At 45.3% G+C, this 20435-nt stretch overlaps 1 long non-coding RNA gene across 1 annotated transcript; it reads left to right on the top strand.

Annotated features, from left to right (window-relative positions):
* Window positions 1–263: 263 nt before the first annotated feature.
* LOC148508569 (uncharacterized) lies at window positions 264–20217 on the top strand. The gene is made up of 3 exons (XR_015869580.1): window positions 264–410; window positions 18731–18907; window positions 19916–20217. It is a non-coding gene; the product is annotated as an uncharacterized LOC148508569 (long non-coding RNA).
* The last annotated feature ends 218 nt before the right edge of the window (window positions 20218–20435 follow it).

The following is a 20435-nucleotide window of genomic DNA, read 5'->3' as shown; positions in this document are numbered from 1 at the left end:
TGTATTTTATACCGTAGCAGAAGTGATGTTTCGTGTCAATTCTCTTTCATCTGTGTTTGAAGACCTTTCATATGTCAGTCATTTTGAATTTGTATTAAATAAAAATAGAATAAAGGTGACAGAAAAATCTGACCGATGACAACTCCCGCTCTCTCCCTTTGTGTTCTTACAGTGGTTCATCCTGTGTTCAAACTTTTACATGTTCTTTCCTTTAATGACTAATTTGTCTAGATCCTTACATTTTTTTTCTATTTCAGAAGGAAGCAATCAACTTGCCATTCTGAAACACTATGGCTATCCATCGCCTCCTAAATTCCAATGGCTTTATTCATTCAAATCAGCAAATTGTAACTGGACATGTGAAAATGAGAAGTGACTGAAGAAGATGCACATTACGTCAGTCATAGATTGTAAGTTTTTTTGGACAGAGCCATATTCCCTTACTGTTTCATAAGGGCAGCATGGTGGAGTAATGATGAGCTTACTGCCTTACAGCTCCTGGCCCCCAGAAAAGTATTAAAGCCTCCCGGCCCCTCCAGTCGCCCCCGCAATTCAGCCACGAACACCCACAGCAGGGGGCAGATGACGCAAATCTTGCTGAATCGCGTCAGTATGACCCTGCTTCGCAATTGTGTAGAGGGGGCGTGGCCAACATGCCGCGCCCCGGCTTTGCCCCTAAATGCAGTGTAAAGTGCTCGGCCAGCCCCTTTATGCCGGCCCACCGCCTGCTAAGCCGACCTGGCTGCTACCTCATGGAGTGGGCAGCCAGAATGTCGGCAAGTATGACTGAGGTCGTGGGTTCGATTCCCACTAAGCCCCTAACTGATTGTAGTTTGTATGTTCTCCCTGTGTTTGTGTGGGTTTCCTCAGAGTACTCCAGTTTGCTCAAACATACTGTTAGGTTAATTCATTAGCTTCTGACAAAACTTAACCCTAGTGTGTATGTGTGCATACCTCCCATCTGTCCCACCCGCGGGCCGCAGCGTCCTGTGGTAGTGGGGGGTTGGGGGGAGCACATGGGTGAGCATAGGGAGAGCATCTCTGGGAGTGCTGGGCATGCCCCCAGAGTGACAAGATGGGGGTGTGCCATGAGGTCATGCCCTTCACCATGAGGTAACGCCCCCTTTTTGGATGCAGGCGTAAAATGTTGGGAGGTATGTGTGTGTGAGCATGTGGTAAGGAATATAGTGTAAGCTACACTGGGATAGGGACTGATGTGAATGTCCAAATATCTCTATAAAGCGCTGCAGAATATGTATGTGCAATATAAATAAGTGGTAATAAATATGATCAAAAAATCGTATGTACTCTAAATTGCATGTATCAGGAACCACTATATATGGGTGTAGCACAATATGGATGCAATGGCTACATGGAAATAATGCCAACATTGTGAAAGTCGGCATTTCAATTTTCATCATAGTTTTTTTTGAGCCCTAACCCTATCCCTAACCGCATCCTAACCCTATCCATAGCTGCAGCCTCACCCTATCCCTAATCACAGCCTCATCCTATCCCTAACCACAGCCTCACCCTATCCCTAACCGCAGCCTCACCCTATTCCTAACTGCATCCTAACCCTATCCATAGCTGCAGCCTCACCCTATCCCTAACCACAGCCTCACCCTATCCCTAACCGCATCCTAACCCTATCCCTAACCACAGCCTCACCCTATCCATAGCCGCAGCCTCATCCTATTCCTAACCACTGCCTCACCCTATCCCTAACCACAGCCTCATCCTATCCCTAACCGCAGCCTAACCCTTTCCCTAACCGCAGCCTCACCCTATCCATAGTCGCAGCCTCATCCTATTCCTAACCACTGCCTCACCCTATCCCTAACCACAGCCTCATCCTATCCCTAACCACAGCCTCACCCTATCCCTAACCACAGCCTCACCCTATCCCTAACCACAGCCTCATCCTATCCCTAACCGCAGCCTCACCCTATCCCTAACCGCAGCCTCACCCTATTCCTAACCGCAGCCTCACCCTATCCCTAACCGCAGCCTCACCCTATTCCTAACCGCAGCCTAACCCTATCCCTAACCACAGCCTCACCCTATCCCTAACCACAGCCTCACCCTATCCCTAACCACAGCCTCACCCTATCCCTAACCGCAGCCTCACCCTATCCCTAACTGCAGCCTCACCCTATCCCTAACCACAGTCTCACCTTATCCCTAACCACAACTTCACCCTATCCCTAACCACAGCCTCACCCTATCCCTAACCGCAGCCTCACCCTATCCCTAACCGCAGCCTCACCCTATCCCTAACCACAGCCTCACCCTATCCCTAACCACAGCCTCACCCTATCCCTAACCGCAGCCTCACCCTTTCCCTAACCACAGCCTCACCCTATCCCTAACCGCAGCCTCACCCTTTCCCTAACCACAGCCTCACCCTATCCCTAACCACAGCCTCACCCTATCCCTAACCGCAGCCTCACCCTATCCCTAACCGCAGCCTCAACCTATCCCTAACCGCAGCCTAATCATATCACTAACCGCAGCCTCACCCTATCCCTAACCGCAGCCTCACCCTATCCCTTACCACAGCCTCCCTATTAACTTTCTAAATCTAACCCTAACCCTGTACCTAACACTAAGGTGGACTCTCAACATTTTGAATGCCGACATTTTAACTGTCATCCTTTTGACCATGTCAACATTCTGGAAGTTGACATAATGACTGCATACTACCAAATATATTGTGCTGTGTATATGCACTTTGTACATAAACTACAGTAATCATTATTGCTATAAATATAATTATTTTCTAAGTACATATTATACCTCACTAATTATTGGATATATTTCCACTTTAATTCCACTACATTGCTTTATTAATGTGTAGTTAGCAGAGGGGAGACTATTAAAGATTTTCTCTGAGGGCCGAGGAGCCAGATGAAAACAGTGTTACTCTCCGAGCTGCTCAGGCAATTACATATTTTTTCAACTCTGCTAATGCTGTATTTTCTTTTTTTTGGCACAAAAAAATGTTTAAACTGAAAAGGGCTAAAACTTGGGAATTTGAAAATAAAAGATCTCTTGGGCAAAAAAAAGAGTGTTAAATAAACTGTTGAGAATTGTAAAATGTGAGATCTCCTCTCTGCAAAATAATAATCCAGATTGCAAAAACCCAGCTGAGGTTGTCGCTATAAAAAAAAATAAAAGTGCCAATATCATAATTATCGGATAGTCTTCAGGATGACGATGACACTTCGTGCAATAATCAAAGGCCTAAACAACATGGTGCTCTTATATCCTAATATTAGTGCTTTATTTTCCAATTGTTCCATATAAATACAGCCAAACGAAAAGTCAAATTGTGCCAATGACATAATTTAACAAAAAATTACTAAAATTACTCTTATGAGAAAGGCTTATTGTTGCCCAAACCTGCGTAGTGGCCATCTCTCATGTAGTACGCCCAATTCAGCTATATAAATTGTAAAAAACATCTTCAGAATACAACTAGATGTAACAGTTTGAGGATACTGAATAAATTCACGATGGTTATTCCAAAAAAAAAAATTTTTTCTTTTTTTAATTTTTTTTTAATATGATACTTTAAAAATGTATTTCTTTACCAGTATTAATGGTAGTTTATAAAACTCCAAAAATGTGCCCCAGTAGCAAATAAATTCTGTACTTACCTACCCTCCAGGAACTTTTGGGAGATTCACAAATTTAGAGCATACTTGCCAACTCTCCCTGATTGTCAGAGAGACTCCCTGAAATAGCAGCAATCTCCCTGACTCCCTGAAGAGTCCAGCAATCTCCCTGATTGCACATTACCTCCATTATGAAGCTGTTATATAAAAAACTCGCAGAGATATATACATTCAAATGGGATCATTAGTATAATTTCCCTGCATTGGTTATAGGGCACAATGATCCATATGGCTACATGTATTTTCTGACAAGTATCAGTGTGTTTTCATCAACACGTAGCTCTTACTAACTGCTTTACTTTTGAATGTAAGTCAGTATTATGACACACCTCTCAGATGTAGCAGTACATGCCCACTTTACCGCCGCACTCATAGGTGCTGCTTTAACAATCTCCCTGAAATGCTTTTTCAGAAGTACCGAAGTATGATTTAGAGTTCTCCCATACTCCTGGTAGAGTAGGACGGCCTCCTCGATCCCTGACTGAGGTTTGCGAAATGTTTATCATACCTTCCTTCCGAAAAATGGGGGCCCCCACCCCCCCCAGGGAAGGCAGGCAAGCCTCCCGGCAGCCGCCGACCCCTCCGGTCCCCCCCCGGCAGTAATAAGAGAATCCCCCGCAGCAGGGAGGTGGGGCGGTGACGCAAGTCTCACGGAATCGCATCATTTTGGCCCCGCCCCCTGCTTCACAATGCCGGTAATCTCGTCATTGTGTAGCAGGGCCAAAATGATGCAACTGAGTGGCCACGCCCACTCTGCCCACGAATGCCGGCCACACCCCCTTGATTTGCTGATCTGGCTGCCCCCTCCCGGAAGGGGCAGCCAGAAAGTCGGCAACCCTGATATATATGTAATAAAGTGGTTAATGAGGGTTATTTGGTGCTGTTTTAATTTAGAGAAATTTTTTTATTCTACGATGTGGTTGTCTTGTTTTTTTTATTTGTTTTTAATGGTGTTAAGGCACGCTGACACTTGTTGTTCTCCAAGTGCCAGCGTAGCTTGGCAGCCATCAAAATTAGACATTACAGGCAAAGTTGGACTGGGGCATGAAGGGCCCACTGGGGGAATGCAGTGATAGGGGCTCATACTTAGGGGTGTCGCCAGCCTCCAGAGGAGGTCTGGTCCCCTTTAAATATTTACTCACACACACACATATATATATATATAGTAAATACTGCTAGTGAATGCATAATAATGTACCAGATTAATAGCAGCAGTGCATTGAAGACAATACATAATATTACTGTGCAGTATAATTCAAGTGCACAGTCTGGAACCTGACAAAATCCATAGACCTGGCTCCTATGGTGACCATTTACACTAGGTTAATGAATGTAAATGGGACATGTTAAGCATGGAAGTGAAATGAAGTAACATATATGGAGCCTCACACCCGTTCACACAGATTTCATTAATTTGTGTTACATAAGATACTGGATGCCAGGGGTGTATCACATCCTTCATTTAAATATCCACAATTCACCCATATATTAATCCTTACTTAACATATTATTAACACATTTATACAACCTGCAGAACAGGGTTTGTGAGGAGGCATATTACAGCCGAGTGTTGGCGAGCCGCAGAAGCTCGGTCTGATCTAGGTAAGTCCACTATGGGAGCTGTAGCAATATTCCTGAGAATAAGGACAAATGACATCACTGGTTCAGTATAAATATTTAGGAGGCATTTCCAGCGTATATATGAGGCGCAGGTTCCCAGTAAAGTGATACTACATGATAATAACTCACAATGATTCAATTTCAGCCCAAAAAAATGGGGACAGGTGCGCTTTCAGGTAAAACAAGCAACCGTTTTGTGGCCATTTACAGTGTACACACAAAGACATGCTCAGGGCTGTGGCAAACTGGTCAAATGTCTATGCAACGAGGCAGCATAGAAAATGTTTTACTTTAAAAAAAAAAAAAAAAGTATTTTCATTTATTTTCTTATTCATTTAATAAATATGACTGAGGAGAGGATATTATATAGGAATATATTAGCATATTTACAGCAGAATCATTAAGATAAAGTGTATTTACTCACAATTGCTCAGTGCCAGTGGTGGTGTAACTCCAAGAGGCAACAGGACTGGTGTGTGTGTAGGGGGGAGTGGGTTCAGGGCGCAGGAGGGTCCAGCTAGTTTTTTTAAAAGAAAACATATTTACTTTCAGATATTGGTGGCAGCCTGGGGCACCAGAGGGTCTGCCCCATTCCTTTTCACAATTGGCTGCATGTCTACACAGGGTATACAGAATCTTTGCACGCTGCACATGTGTGCCCCCTATCATCTGTAACTCTGCTCCTTATACCTACCTTGAATGTGTGGGACCACCATGTACTATGGAAATGGCTGAGATATTATGGTAAAATCAGGCAAATATTACACGTGACATGGGGTGTGTGTGCATGTGGGACGGGGGTTATTGGTCTGTCGGGGTTAATGATGGGCTCTGGATTAGACCTTGCCTCCAGGCGCCACTCCACAGTGCAATATCCAAATATTAACCTCACTACACTGGTATAAAAGTAATCTCAGACGCATACTTTGTCCAAATTACTTTAGGGACTATTCATCATCACTTCATTTCGACAAAAGCAGGTGAAAATTAACATTTTCACCTGCAATTGTAGAAATTAAGTTATCGGCCCATTCATTAAGAAGGTAAAGCAGGAGATATCACAGATATCTCCTACTTACCTTCCTCTGGCAGAATGGCCCGCTGTCCCCATACACTAGTATCACAGATATCTCCTGCTTACCTTCCTCTCGCGGAATGGCCCGCTGTCCTCATACACTAGTATCACAGATATCTCCTGCTTACCTTCCTCTCCCGGAATGGCCCGCTGTCCCCATACACTAGTATCACAGATATCTCCTGCTTACCTTCCTCTCGCGGAATGGCCCGCTGTCCTCATACACTAGTATCACAGATATCTCCTACTTACCTTCCTCTCGCGGAATGGCCCGCTGTCCCCATACACTAGTATCACAGATATCTCCTGCTTACCTTGCTCTGGCGGAATGGCCCGCTGTCCCCATACACTAGTATCACAGATATCTCCTACTTACCTTCCTCTGGCAGAATGGCCCGCTGTCCCCATACACTAGTATCACAGATATCTCGTACTTACCTTCCTCTCGCGGAATGGCCCGCTGTCCCCAGACACTAGTATGGTAGTATGGATACAGAGTTCATCAAGCTCCAAAAATACAATATTTTCGGAGCTTGAGTGCGGGAGCATTCCCCATCTTCAGATGGCGAGTGCTCCTGCTCGCAACCCGCTCCCTCCCTATGGAAAGGAGTCCCAGGTTGCGAAGAGGGATCCTTTCAGATCCCTCCGCACCCATCCGGCTCCTTTCGCCTAGTGCGCCCATGAGATAACAACCCTTGGTTCTCTCTCTTTTGTTTATTCGCGTAACTAGAACTGTTTGGGCCCCATAGCAACATTTTTAAGGGGCCCCCCTAACTTAGGTCTTACACAAAGCCCATAGTAGTTCCACTAAAACATTAAATGCCCACTGTAATGGGGCCCCTTATGCAATGCCCACTGTATTGGTGCCCCTTACGCAGTCCCCCCCAGTAGTAATAACACCCCCTATAGTAATGCGCCTGGTAACAATGCCCCCTGGTAATAATGCACCTAAAAGTAATGCCCCCTGTAGTAGTGCCCCCAGTAAAAATGCCCCCTGCAGTGCCACCAGTAGTAATGCTCCCTGTAATGCCCCTTGAAGTGCCCCCAGTAGTAAGGCCCCTGTAGTGCCCCAAGGAGTAAGACCCCTGTAGTGCACCCATTTGATGCCCCCAGTAGTAAGGCCCCTGTAGTGTACATATATATCTATATATATATATATATATATATATATATATCTAGATATATATTGGAGCTGTCTGTATAATTAAGATAAAGGGCACTGTAGATCTTAATAAAATGAGCACTGTCTGTTATGGAAGTCAGTCACTTTTACTCACCCCTATAAGATCCGCTGTGCTGGGACAGACAGTAGAGAACAGTGCTGAGTTGCAGGCACACAGGTGGCCTCTCTATGCGTGGTGATGGTCGATTGTACTTTAGTTCCTGGTCTCCCTGCTCCTCGGTGGATGACACAGTGCAGCGGGAGGGAGGCCAGGGATACCGGGAGGAAGACCGGCGCAGCGTCATGACGCGATATTTGCAGGCGGCTGATCACGAGCCAGTGTCAGTGCCACAACAAAAGTGATGGGGAAGGCGGTGCGTTCTTCGGAAGGGGGAGGGGAGCCAAACGGGTGACCAGCGGGCCAGTTAAGTTAAAACAGTATTTAATATTAGCCTCAGACTCGCGGCAGAGATTCGATTTGTGCCAGTGAGCACTCGGGGCCCCTCATGACCTCGGGGCCCGGCGGTGTGCCCCTTGTACCCCCCTGTCGCCAGGCCTGACTCCATCCTCCGGCTGCTGCTGCTGCTGGTGCCGGGGGGGAGAGAAGCCGGGCGCCCGCTGGTAACACAATCTCAGCGGGCGCCCAGCAAATGGAGGGTGCAGGGGATGCGATCGCTGGGCTGGCGGGCCCCTTAAGCCGCCGGGCTCCATAGCAACCGCACCCTCTGCACCCTCCATAGTTACGCCACTGGTTGGGGCTCTTGTGCACGTGTGACCTGTAGGCGCACTTGTCTCTTGTCTCCGAAAGGGAAGACAGCTGATTTTCAGAGCAGATTTTTCCGCGCCTGAACAATGATTATTTGCTCCGGTGCATGTGTCAAGTTAGAATGTTAATTATCGGGGTAAGAATAGACCCCTTTGTGTTAAAATATAAAAAAATATTGTAATTACTTTTCTATCCTGTCCCGAGAGGTAGGTACACACTATATGAAATATTAGCCAATCAGCTCCTGTCACTTTACAGGCTGTGTTTGAAAAAATGACAGTTAGGAGCTGAATAGTTAGTGCTTTACCTCCGTCCACATTATTCTCTCCAAGGCTTAGTACATCTACTCCTAGTGTTAAATGTCTAAACCCTCTTTTTACAAATAAATGCACTCCAGGGAGTATTTCTATATTTATATGTTGTGACATAGTTGCCCTAGTGGTTGTGGTGGGGTGGGCTGTAGCCTGTTGTATTATGTGCTCTTGCTATAACCAAATAGGGTCTGTGAGCTCTGAAAGTAGATGTCCTCTGACTCTATACTTTTGAAGACTACCTATATGCTATGGAGTAATTGTATTATTAAAACCTGAGCAATAGACATCTACTTGCTTCAAGACGCTTCCACGTTTCCTGTGACCAACAGAATAGCGCAAAACACTATTCTGTTCTCCGGCTGTTCTGGATTGAGCCCAGTGTCTCCAAGCTAAAACCCTCTGCCGGCTACCCTGCATAGACTGGTCCATGGTGAGGGGCCAGTGGAAGTTAGCCGACACTATCCAGGAAGTGTTGCAGCAGCGTGCCCACACATACCCAGAAGTAAGCAGTTCCAGGTGCTGATGTAGGAACCTGGAAAAAGTGGTTCTAGGTGCCAGTGTAGGAGCCTGGGTGGAAGTAAGTGGTTCCAAGTGCCAGTGAACTTGGTGATGGCAGCAAAGTTACATGCCCACAGCGAGGGGGCAGAGCCAGTAATAGACAGTAACTGACAAGTAGAGGGAATCTCTAATACCCCAACACCCAATGGGATCAAAAATAAACTGTGATTGCTTGGTGAGGTGAGGTAATCCAGTCACAGATATCATATAGTGAATTGTGTGGTTGCATCTTCCCATCTGATGTGCTGCACATCAGATGGAATGTAGAATGAGGTTTGCTAACATTAATACTGTTAATACAGAATTAGCAAAAAGCTCAGTATTTTACTGTAAAGTGCACACAATGTTCTGTCATTGGAGTACTCTGTTGCTGAACGATCATTTGTAATCCACAATAGTCAATAGTCATAGGCTTAGCATATAATGCTGTTCCTTCCTGATCTCAGGGAACAATAGCTTTGGATTTCCAATGACAAGGTACAATAAACACAGTTCCACTTTCAATATGGCAATTATCTTCAGCACTTCCCATGATCAATAACTCAGACCCAATCTCTTTAATCATCTTATAGTTCACACAAAATGGCTGTCACTCTTTATAGTGGTAACCTCAGGCACTGTTGGACAGGGACAGAGCGTGTGATAAAATACAGGGAGAATGTCTCTGCAAATGCGCCGGATACCGCAATCACCCACCATTATTAAATAATGATAATATAGAGGCCCGGATGGCTCTTTAACAGAATTCAGTAGTCTTAAACAATTCTCAGTAGCTCTACGTCTCCCTTCTACAGCACTTTTACTCACTCACGACCTCCATGGATTTCAGTTGCCAACTCCCCGTGCTGACACACTACTCCGGCTCTCTGTCTTCTGGTGTTTCTGCAGAGGTCACTCAGCGCACCATCCGTGGGTACTCAGTGGCTTCTGTTACCCTCACCACTTCAGCGATAATGCTTTGCTCAGTCTCTTGTCTTTCACAGATCTGTGGCTCCTACCTCGCTCTGCAGCGTTTCCCAGTCTCAAATGTCCAAACGCAGACACCTGGTCCTGTTGCTGGATTGTCTCTGTTGTGGCATGTAACCGCTCCACCACGTGGCAGTCTCCTAAATGCCAGGGGTATCACATATATATGAGTATGTGTTTCATACATTATAATAGTCCAGACTTTTGAGTACATTTTATGAAAGTAACAATTTCCCAGAATTCCCCTGGCTCACATGTCGCCCTAAACACAACACGTGAGATCTCTGGTCTTGCCGCTGACAAAGTACAGAAACTCTGCAAAGAATCAGGTCAAATTAATTCTTTATTTGTGTTCAGTGAAATGTCAAATTATTTTCTATGCGACACAACAATCAGTTTATTAGTCATTTACAGTTCCCAAACAATATGGCTAATGAATGTAACATCTCAAGGGGAGGAAAATGTAAAAACTGACAAACTCTCCATCTCTCGACAAAAGAGATACGATAAAGATAATACACAGTACCCGAGATATCTATTCACATGCAAATTTTCACATTTCACTGTCTTAATTGGTTTGAAGTTTGATTTTAAAGTTAGCAAAATGTTACAGGGGAGTGTGCCCCTGCGCTGCCTCCTCCTCCCTGCAGTAGAGACTCTGGCGGGATGATGTCACTGCGCATGCGCGACCTAGCGCCCGCCACGGTGTTAGAGTGGCACAGTACTGCACTCTTGTGCAATACTTAGACACCTATTACCTGTATTACCACTGCCACTAGTATCAGTTGTGACCACCGCTGTGCTACTGATGAAACTGTTGTTTAACCATGTGTGTTACCGCTGTTACCAATAAACCTGCAAGCCTGATTAAGGAGCTTCTCTGTGGACTAACCTCCATTTCTCACCCACTGACACCTATTGTAACCCCCAGGTACCATCAATAGGTCATATCAATATGAAACACGCAGGACAGCTGCTACATTTTAATTTTATGTTGGACGCTACATTAGGGCTCATACCCACTGGCAGTTACATTTTATGTGCTGATAGTAGTATAAGATACTTGCCTAATCTCCTGGAAGTTGCAGGAGGCTCCTGATTTTCGGGAAGCCCCCCACCCCGCCACCCCTGGAAGAGAAGTGTGCAGAAAGGGGGCGATAAAACATGTTATTTATCCCTGCCCCATCTCCACGGATCCGCGAATTGCGACATTTTAACGTCAGAATCCGGCAATGTCCTCCAAAGTAAAAAACTGCAGCTCCGGGCTTCTCCCAAAGGAGTGATAAAAAAAAAGTGGTTAAATATGGGTTAGCCGTTATTTTTAATGATTAATGACCATGTTTTTATTTTCTGAGCATTTTTAGGAGTGCTCCTTTTTTTGTTTTTGTTTTTTTGCATTTGCTGTAAATAAATGCATCATTAAGCCTACCTTGAGATCTAACAGGCAGCTAGAATGCATATTAAACTCAGATGCATACCGCAAGGTACACGCCAGTGGAGATAGGGGTGTTAATTTACTAAAGGTCGATTTAGATTGATATTAAATCGATCTAAATCGACCTTTAGAAAATGTACCCCTGGGTGTCTGTTTTTTTTTTCCAAAATAGGGAACTGCCTGTGCTTATGCCTGATCCTTCATCTACAGCATTCACTAAACAGGCTCCACACATTAAGATATACATTGGTTTATTGCTTCTAACCCTTAACAACCTTTTTAAGCATACTTAACCTAATAATAAATAACGACACAGACAACAATAACTTGGCTAAAAAGGTCACAGCTTTTATTTATAATTCATTAATTAACCTAACTAGGGTGGCAAGAGACACTGCAGACTCAGTTCTAGTTTTCACCTCACTCAAGTACTCGGGGAACGACAGAAACGTCCCCCCTGAAGACGTACTAATGATGTCCCACTTCCCTCCTGGGCCAATCCGAGACGCTTCCGTACAAAAGCGCCCGGGTCCCCCCGCACGGAGAATGATAAATTTGCCAGATTCTTCGAAGGCAAGTGCCCCCACAAAGTTATCTTATGCCACATAAAGCCACTGAGCTGCAGCGTACTTCCGCTGTGATGCGCCTCCCCTAATTTGGGAAAAGTAAGGTTAGTGTGACACAACAAAATTTATTAATGGGTGGGATGGTGGGTTTCAAAGATCCATAACCAAAGAGGCTGTCTTCATGCAAAGGAGCCAAGATATCCTGATAAAACCGACCACTCCCTCAAGCAATATCATTGGCTCAAACATCTGTAATACCCCGCTATGCAAGGGATTACTTATGACCAGGAGTATCTTGCTAAAGTTTATGCGCATGTCATTATACAGATAGACCACTGACTACAGTTCCCAGCAGCCTCTGCGCCTCCTCAAGAGGTCAGGAGGACATCACATGGGCTGTGTTGGCTGGTGTGAGAAGTGACCGTTGGAGGCAAGTGGCAGTTGGTGCAGGAGAGGTGTGAGGGAGGAGGTGAGGCAGTGTGTGCTGGTGTCAGGCAGGAGAGACACAGAGAGAGAGAGAGTGATACATGCAATAAGAGACAGCAGCAGCAGAAATAAATATAAAGAGCAGAGAAGAGACAAGCGCATTGACCAGAGTAGCTGAGACTTGCAGAGCTGAGCAGTAACGTACTCACTGGATGTAAATCAGCAGTAATCAGGCCTAATACTTACCTACAGACTAGGAGGCCTTGTTTACATGAGGGACTGTTTACGCTACAGGAAAAAGTTCTGCAAACAGAATCTAATGACCGTCCGCAGCATAAAGAAGACAATATGTGCACCACCCCAAGTCTGGTACCGAACTGATTACACTTGCAAATATACAGATGTATGGGTTTACTAACGAGACTTTTGAAAAGATCTATACTTTATTTATGATGTCGATACTAACTTATGATGGTTACAGGTATTTATGGATCTGAATACTGTATAGCTGTAGCATCTTTTACATATTTTTTGAATTCTTAGGCATCTAATGTGTTTTATTTCTTTTTAATATATATATTTATTGAACATAGTATTAAGAAAGGGTTCTTACATGTTAACATTCCTTCAATATTGGTCTTGTGGTTGTGCTACACCTATAAGTTAATAATAAGTATTGAAAGAAAACCTGGCAGAACTTTTTAGGTTTCTATTAGCAGACAAACAATAGCCAGGAATTTATTAATAAAGAAACATAATTTAATATTCGATAGTGTCCCCAAATTCTGTGAGGCCTTACCGTTAAAATTAGGGGTGAGCGGGTTCGGATTTCTGAAATCCGAACCCCCCCGAGCCCCCCCGATCCGAGGCAGATCCGAGTCAGGCTCGACTTTTCCCACCTGACTCGGATTCTGAAATTGAGGCAAAACGTCATCATCCCGCCTTCCGAGTCTCGCGGGTTTTGGATCCTATATAAGGTACCCGCGTCGGCGCCATTTTCTCACTCGGCTGTGGACAGTGAAGAGGGAGGGTGGGAGTTAGGGCTGGCTGGGCTGTGTAGTGTAGTGTAGTGCAGAGTAGTGTTGTGCTGTGCTGTGCTGCGCTGCGCTGCTGTTGTCCACTACTTCAAAGTCCATAGGGGCTGGCTGTGTTGTGCTGTGCTGCTGTTGTTAATAGGGGCTGTGTCCACTACTTCAAAGTCCATAGGGGCTGGCTGGACTGTGTTGTGCAGTCAGTTGTCCATAGGGGCTGTGTCCACTCCAAAGTCCTGTGCAGTGTCCCAGTCCTAAAGGGGTGCTGTAGTGTTGTCCAGGGGGTGCTCTGTCCATCAGGGGTGCTCCCCCTAAGTGCTAAAAAAAATAATATTTTTTCTGTGTTTGTGAATTGTGTGCGCAGTAGCCGCACGTGCATCAACAAAGTAGTGCCAAGCGTGTGCCTGTGTCATAAGTAAACGGCCGGCTGGCTTGACCGTTAAAGGGTGCTGTAACCCCCAAAGTACACTCCAAACCAAATAAAAAAATATTTTCTGTGTTTGTGAATTGTGTGCGCAGTAGCCGCACGTGCATCAACAAAGTAGTGCCAAGCGTGCGCCTGTGTCATAAGTAAAGGGCGGGCTGGCTTGACCATTAAAGGGTGCTGTAACCCCCAAAGTACACTCCAAACCAAATAAAAAAATATTTTCTGTGTTTGTGAATTGTGTGCGCAGTAGCCGCACGTGCATCAACAAAGTAGTGCCAAGCGTGCGCCTGTGTCATAAGTAAAGGGCCGGCTGGCTTGACCATTAAAGGGTGCTGTAACCCCCAAAGTACACTCCAAACCAAATAACAAAATATTTTCTGTGTTTGTGAATTGTGTGCGCAGTAGCCGCACGTGCATCAACAAAGTAGTGCCAAGCGTGCGCCTGTGTCATAAGTAAAGGGCGGGCTGGCTTGACCGTTAAAGGGTGCTGTAACCCCCAAAGTACACTCCAAACCAAATAACTAAATATTTTCTGTGTTTGTGAATTGTGTGCGCAGTAGCCGCACGTGCATCAACAAAGTAGTGCCAAGCATGCACCTGTGTCATAAGTAAAGGGCCGGCTGGCTTGACCGTTAAAGGGTGCTGTAACCCCCAAAGTACACTCCAGTCCAAACCAAATAAAAAAATATTTTCTGTGTTTGTGAATTGTGTGCGCAGTAGCCGCACGTGCATCAACAAAGTAGTGCCAAGCGTGCGCCTGTGTCATAAGTAAAGGGCCGGCTGGCTTGACCGTTAAAGGGTGCTGTAACCCCCAAAGTACACTCCAAACCAAATAACAAAATATTTTCTGTGTTTGTGAATTGTGTGCGCAGTAGCCGCACGTGAATCAACAAAGTAGTGCCAAGCGTGCGCCTGTGTCATGAGTAAAGGGCCGGCTGGCTTGACCATTAAAGGGTGCTGTAACCCCCAAAGTACACTCCAGTCCAAACCAAATAAAAAAATATTTTCTGTGTTTGTGAATTGTGTGCGCAGTAGCCGCACATGCATCAACAAAATAGTGCCAAGCGTGCGCCTGTGTCATAAGTCAAGGGCCGGTTTGGACATCTGGTCCGGACTGAAGGACGTGCCAACAATTTCTGACAAGTCTACTGTCACTGCATATGATACTGTCCTCAAAGCAGCAGCGACAAGTGTGCGTCTGTCTGTTAAAGGGTGGTGTAACCCTCAAAGTGCGCTCCACAAACAATAAAAAAATTCTTCTTTTTTTTTCTGTCTTTGTGAAATGTGTGGGCTGTAGCCGCACCTGCATCCTTAAAGCAGCAGCGACAAGCGTGCGTCTGTCTGTTAAAGGATTACATCGGTGACAGCATCCAAGTAGGCATGTCAGACAGTCCATACCTGTACTGGCAGGAAAAAGAAGCAATTTGGAGGTCCCTGTACAAACTGGCTCTATTTTACCTGAGTTGCCCCCCCTCCAGTGTGTACTCCGAAAGAGTGTTTAGTGCAGCCGGGAACCTTGTCAGCGAAAGGCGTAGGAGGTTGCTTCCACAAAATGTGGAGAAGATGATGTTCATAAAATGAATTATCAACTCTTCCAGGAAGACCAGCCTCCAGAACGTACAGAGGGACCTGTGGTTGTGGATTCCAGCAGGGACGAATTAATACTCTGTGAGGATGAGGATGTACACAACACTGAAGAGGGTGAGGAATCGGTGGATGAGGAGGATGAGGACGACATCTTGCCTCCGTAGAGCCAGTTTGTGCAGGGACAGATTAATTGCCAGCTTGTTTTGTGGGGGCCCAAACGAACCAATCATTTCAGCCACAGTCGTGTGGCAGACCCTGGCGCTGAAATGATTGGTTTGTTAAAGTGTGCATGTCCTGTTTATACAACATAAGGGTGGGTGGGAGGGCCCAAGGACAATTCCATCTTGCACTTCTTTTTTTTCTTTGAATTATGTACTGTTTGGGGCCTAGTTTTTCAAACTGCCATCCTGTATGCCACTGCAGTGTCACTCCTAGATGGACCACGTGTTTGTGCCGCCCACTCGTATCTCTTAGCATAGTCATCCAGCTACCTCGGTGCAACCTTTTGGATATAAAAACACTATTGTGAAGTGTTCAGAATAGACTGGAAATGAGTGGAAATTAAGGTTATTGAGGTTAATAATAGCATAGGAGCAGAAAAACACACAAATTCTGTGATTTTAGCTGTTTTTATGCTTTTTTAAAAAAAAAATACAGATCCAAAACACAAAACCCAGAACCCAAAACATGGAAGGGTGGTTTTGGCAAAACCAATCCAGATCCAAAACACGAAGAAAGATCCAGATCCAAAACCAAAACACAAAACACGAAAAGTGGCCGGTGCACACCCCTAGTTAAAATACTCTAACTGGCTTAGTGCTGGTCTTGTTGGAGGGGCCTGGCGGGAGTCTGGTCTGCCGTGCTCCCCGACCCCTTGTCAGCGGCAGTAGCCTCTCTCCCCATCCCAGCTGAGCTACAGTGGGTCAAGGGAGACTTCTGCTGCTGAGCTCAGCAGCAGTCTCCTCAGTCTGCACCTGCATGATGTGCAGAGGGGTTGGGGGAGTGATTGCACTGATTGCCCACCCCCCACACTGGATCTACCTCTAGCTGAGGTGCACATGGCGCCCTGCCCGTGAAGGTCACAATGCCAAACGTATTATTTTTCATACTTTCATTGTATGGGGTGTGGTCACGCCTCCACAAATAAGCCACGCCCCCTGCAGTACCTGACCCCGTCCCTGCTTTCTAAAGCCCTGTCTCCATCTAAGTAAACAGCCTATGCTTAGAGCTTAGTACAGAAAATACACCATAAATGAGACTATGCTCCCCAAGACTGGAATATTTCATACAAAACTGCCAATAAAATGAAATATTAATGGTTCTTTTGTAAAAAGAAAAAATAAATAAATCTGCTGGCTCGTCAATGTGCCCCTGGCTACTTAGTTTGTCAGTTTAATATCTCTATCAATTGATTATTGGCTAAGGGTCATTGAAGAGCAAATTTGCATGTCCCCGCATTGGAGTTAATTGACTATCAGAATATTAGCTGTAATTAAGCCTACTACTTTGTATCATTTAAAAGCCCTGATCCTGTTTATGGAGCAGCTTTCAGACTCACATGCCAGCTAATGTGTGAGATATGATTGACTGAGTATTGATCTGCACTGGAGGAATGAAATATTCAATCACCTTCTATTTCCTGACATTGGTGTCTGTCACTATCCCTGCAGGATGAAGCAGTGGATGTGTGCGGTTGTACTGTCCCCATTCCCCAGAGATCTAAGCCAACATGAATGTCAATAGAAAGCAGACATCGCGAGGTGACAAGTGGTTTTCTAATATCTGGGATCTTATTTTAAGCAGTCACTGGGTGTTTTCAGCTCCCCTGATAGTTGTCAAAGGCTGGATTTTGTTGATGCGACCGCAGTAGGCTGGGTGGGTTTAACTGACAGTAATCCTTTAAAGACTTCTGATGAGTCTCTCAGCCATTGTCAATTAATCTAGTGTTCATTTTGCCATCCTTCCCTTTGTAAGTTAGCTTTTCTCTCTAACGTATTCTAACATATCGGGATTGCAGCGATAATTTATAAAGTTGCCAGCCTAACCGAATTATTGGCTTATGAAGCGGAGAAGTGAAAGAAATCTGTCACCTTCCTGGACACTTTCTATAACTAACAGTTTAGCTGGGAGATTCATCTTCATATAGGAAGAAATATTTGGCCTCAAAACCACTTGCAAAGTTTTTCTCTCCACGATAATACATCATGCAAACTTAGTGCCTGATTCAGACCCGCTCGCGAGCACTGAGCGCTCGCAAGCGGGTCGATGTTGCCCTAGTGCGCATGCGCGCGGCGGAGGGAGCTCCGTCGTGCGCATGCGCGAGACCTGAATAGCGACGGCCAATCCGTCGCTATGGGTCTCGCACCAAAGGGGGCCTGCTGTCGATGGTGAGTGACAGCACACCCCCTTTGGTGGGCGTGCTGGGGGCATTGCTGCCCAGACGGAGGCGTTCCCATGGGAACGCCTACCGTCTGGGGCCGGCCCCACTGACATCACTAGTGATGTCAGTGGGAGTGCTTTTGGCTCTGATAGAGCTAAAAGCACTCCTGGGCTTGTGGCAGCGAGACCCTACCGCAGGGTATCGTCGCAAGCCCGATGGTTGCGATGGTCTTGACCATCGCGACCATTTTTTTGGCCGCTCGCATAAGCTGTGGGTGGTCACCCACAGCTATGCGAGCATCCAGGAGGCCGCTCCAATATTAGGTAGGACGGCCCTGATTAAGAGCGAGCGCTCTTGTCAGAGTGTCCGGCTCTGAATCAGGCCCTTAGTGCTATGGCTCACCTGTAAGTGTATGAGAGCGGTAACATGACCAATCTTATAAAGGAATAGGTCGGTAGCAAACTAATGTGTATGCTTTTGAGTTGGGCGCATCACTTTTCACAGGCGCAGATAGCGACCATTACCGTACAGCGAATGCGCAGAAGCAAATGTACACATTTTTGCGTATATCTCTGCCTGATTGTGCGCTGGACAGATCTTGGCTGGATCTCTCTTTGTGTGACATGGGAGTTTAGGGGCCGGAAACTGGGTGGTGGGACTGTTCCGTCTTTTGGATCTGTTTTTTTTTTTTTTAAATTGATAAAAGTCATTTTTGCAATCCAAAACCCAAAATTTAGATATAAAATCCAAATTCCGGACCGCGGGGAGATCAGAACCCGCGACTCAAATCTGTCCAGATTCGCAAGATTCGGATGGACTGGGATTTCTGGAGAACCGAACCGTATATCTCTAATTACATCTGTGATACATTACAAGCACAAAGTATAAAAGCGGACAGATTCTTCAGACTACAGGTAATAATATTGCTTTCAAATGTATTACTATTTATCTCCTGATCTCGCAGCCAAGGCATCATTTACTGATCAGACTCTGCACCTCTTCCTCATTCCTCTAATTGTTCAGCCTGGGCTCACTTGGCTTTACTGGCAGGCAAGAGAATTGGGAGTAGTAGTATGGGTGAACCTCGCAACCAGAGGCCTAGCTGCCTCAACCTTCTCCCCGGTCTGAGCAGCATATCTCTCACAGGCCATGTGGAGAAAAGGAGCACAGGGTCTTCCCCACTCACATTGTTTATCTTGTCTCACTTGCACAAGCTGCACACGCTTCTTCACGGCACCTGCAGCCAAACCAACTCCCACTCTCTACCGGGGTTGGGGAATGTGGACAGCCATTTTGTCTCCAGTGGTGCTTGAGATTTGGCATGAATAGTATGTACTGCCAAGATGGTGGCCAATTTGTCATGGGTGTTAAGCAGTTAGAGAGGTCTTACCTTAGTTCATGATGGTGTCTCTAGACTAGTCTGGTCTTGTGGCTCTTTAAATGTTGAGTAGCTCTGCATTGACAAAGGCTCTTTACCATGAAAGCAACAAGTGCTCAGTTTGTGGAAATGGTTATGGGGCCTATTAATTATTTAACTGGTTTTATTGCTGCAATAAGAAATGAAAACACACATGCACACAGGGAACACATGAGCCCCACACGTGACATGCCATCAGCAGATGAAGATGGGCACACACAGAGGGGAAGGAAATGAAGGAACGGATCTGTAGGCTTTGCAGCTGCATGCAGTGAGGAGCAAGTTACAAAGGAGGGACCCACATGTTAATCAGTCCATCAGGTCAGAGGGGTGATATCTGGACAACTGGAAACCCCCCTTAAGTGTGCATGTAAGAATTATTATTTCTAGTACAAGTTATGCTTTTTATTATCCACTGGCTAGTGACTAACACAACTACTGATGATTGTCTGAGTATTGGCTTGTCTTGTTACATTTATTAACTGTCTGTCTGTTGTACTTGCAGGATCATTCGTACTACTGCATCTCAAGACTGTGGGGACAGCACATAGCAATTTTGTACTACCAATTCAGGACAGCATAGCTGCTACACAGCTGTACAGCAGCTAATAATTAAATAATTTGAGATCTTGATTCCATGTACCACAATTAACATTACTATAGCGGTGTAATGTTTTCTCTCTCTCACTGGCTAGAAGTGACACACCTATAGATTACTATGTTAATTGCGTTGTACTTGTTCTGCAACTTTTCATAATTATCATGTTTGTAATAATTAATTGTGCAAAAACAGACCGTCATGGTTCCCTCCGCTGATATATCATTGATGTATAATTGTTGTTTGTTCAGTTAATAATAATAACCTTAATTGGACATGATGACGAAAAAAAAAAAAAAAGAAAAAGAAAACAATAAAATGGCTGCAGACCCGAAGAGAAGTCATCTTCTACATTAAAAAAGGATGCAACTGCTGTACTGGTGTTTGTATAGTCGTAGCAGACATCCATCTTACCTTGATAAGGTTA

This window comes from Taudactylus pleione, unplaced genomic scaffold (assembly GCF_031769625.1).
Source record: "Taudactylus pleione unplaced genomic scaffold, aTauple2 ptg000355l, whole genome shotgun sequence".
NCBI classification, from domain to species: domain Eukaryota; kingdom Metazoa; phylum Chordata; class Amphibia; order Anura; family Myobatrachidae; genus Taudactylus; species Taudactylus pleione.
The sequence above is the reverse complement of the archived record's forward strand: the minus strand, read 5'-3'. Positions and strand labels throughout refer to the sequence as shown.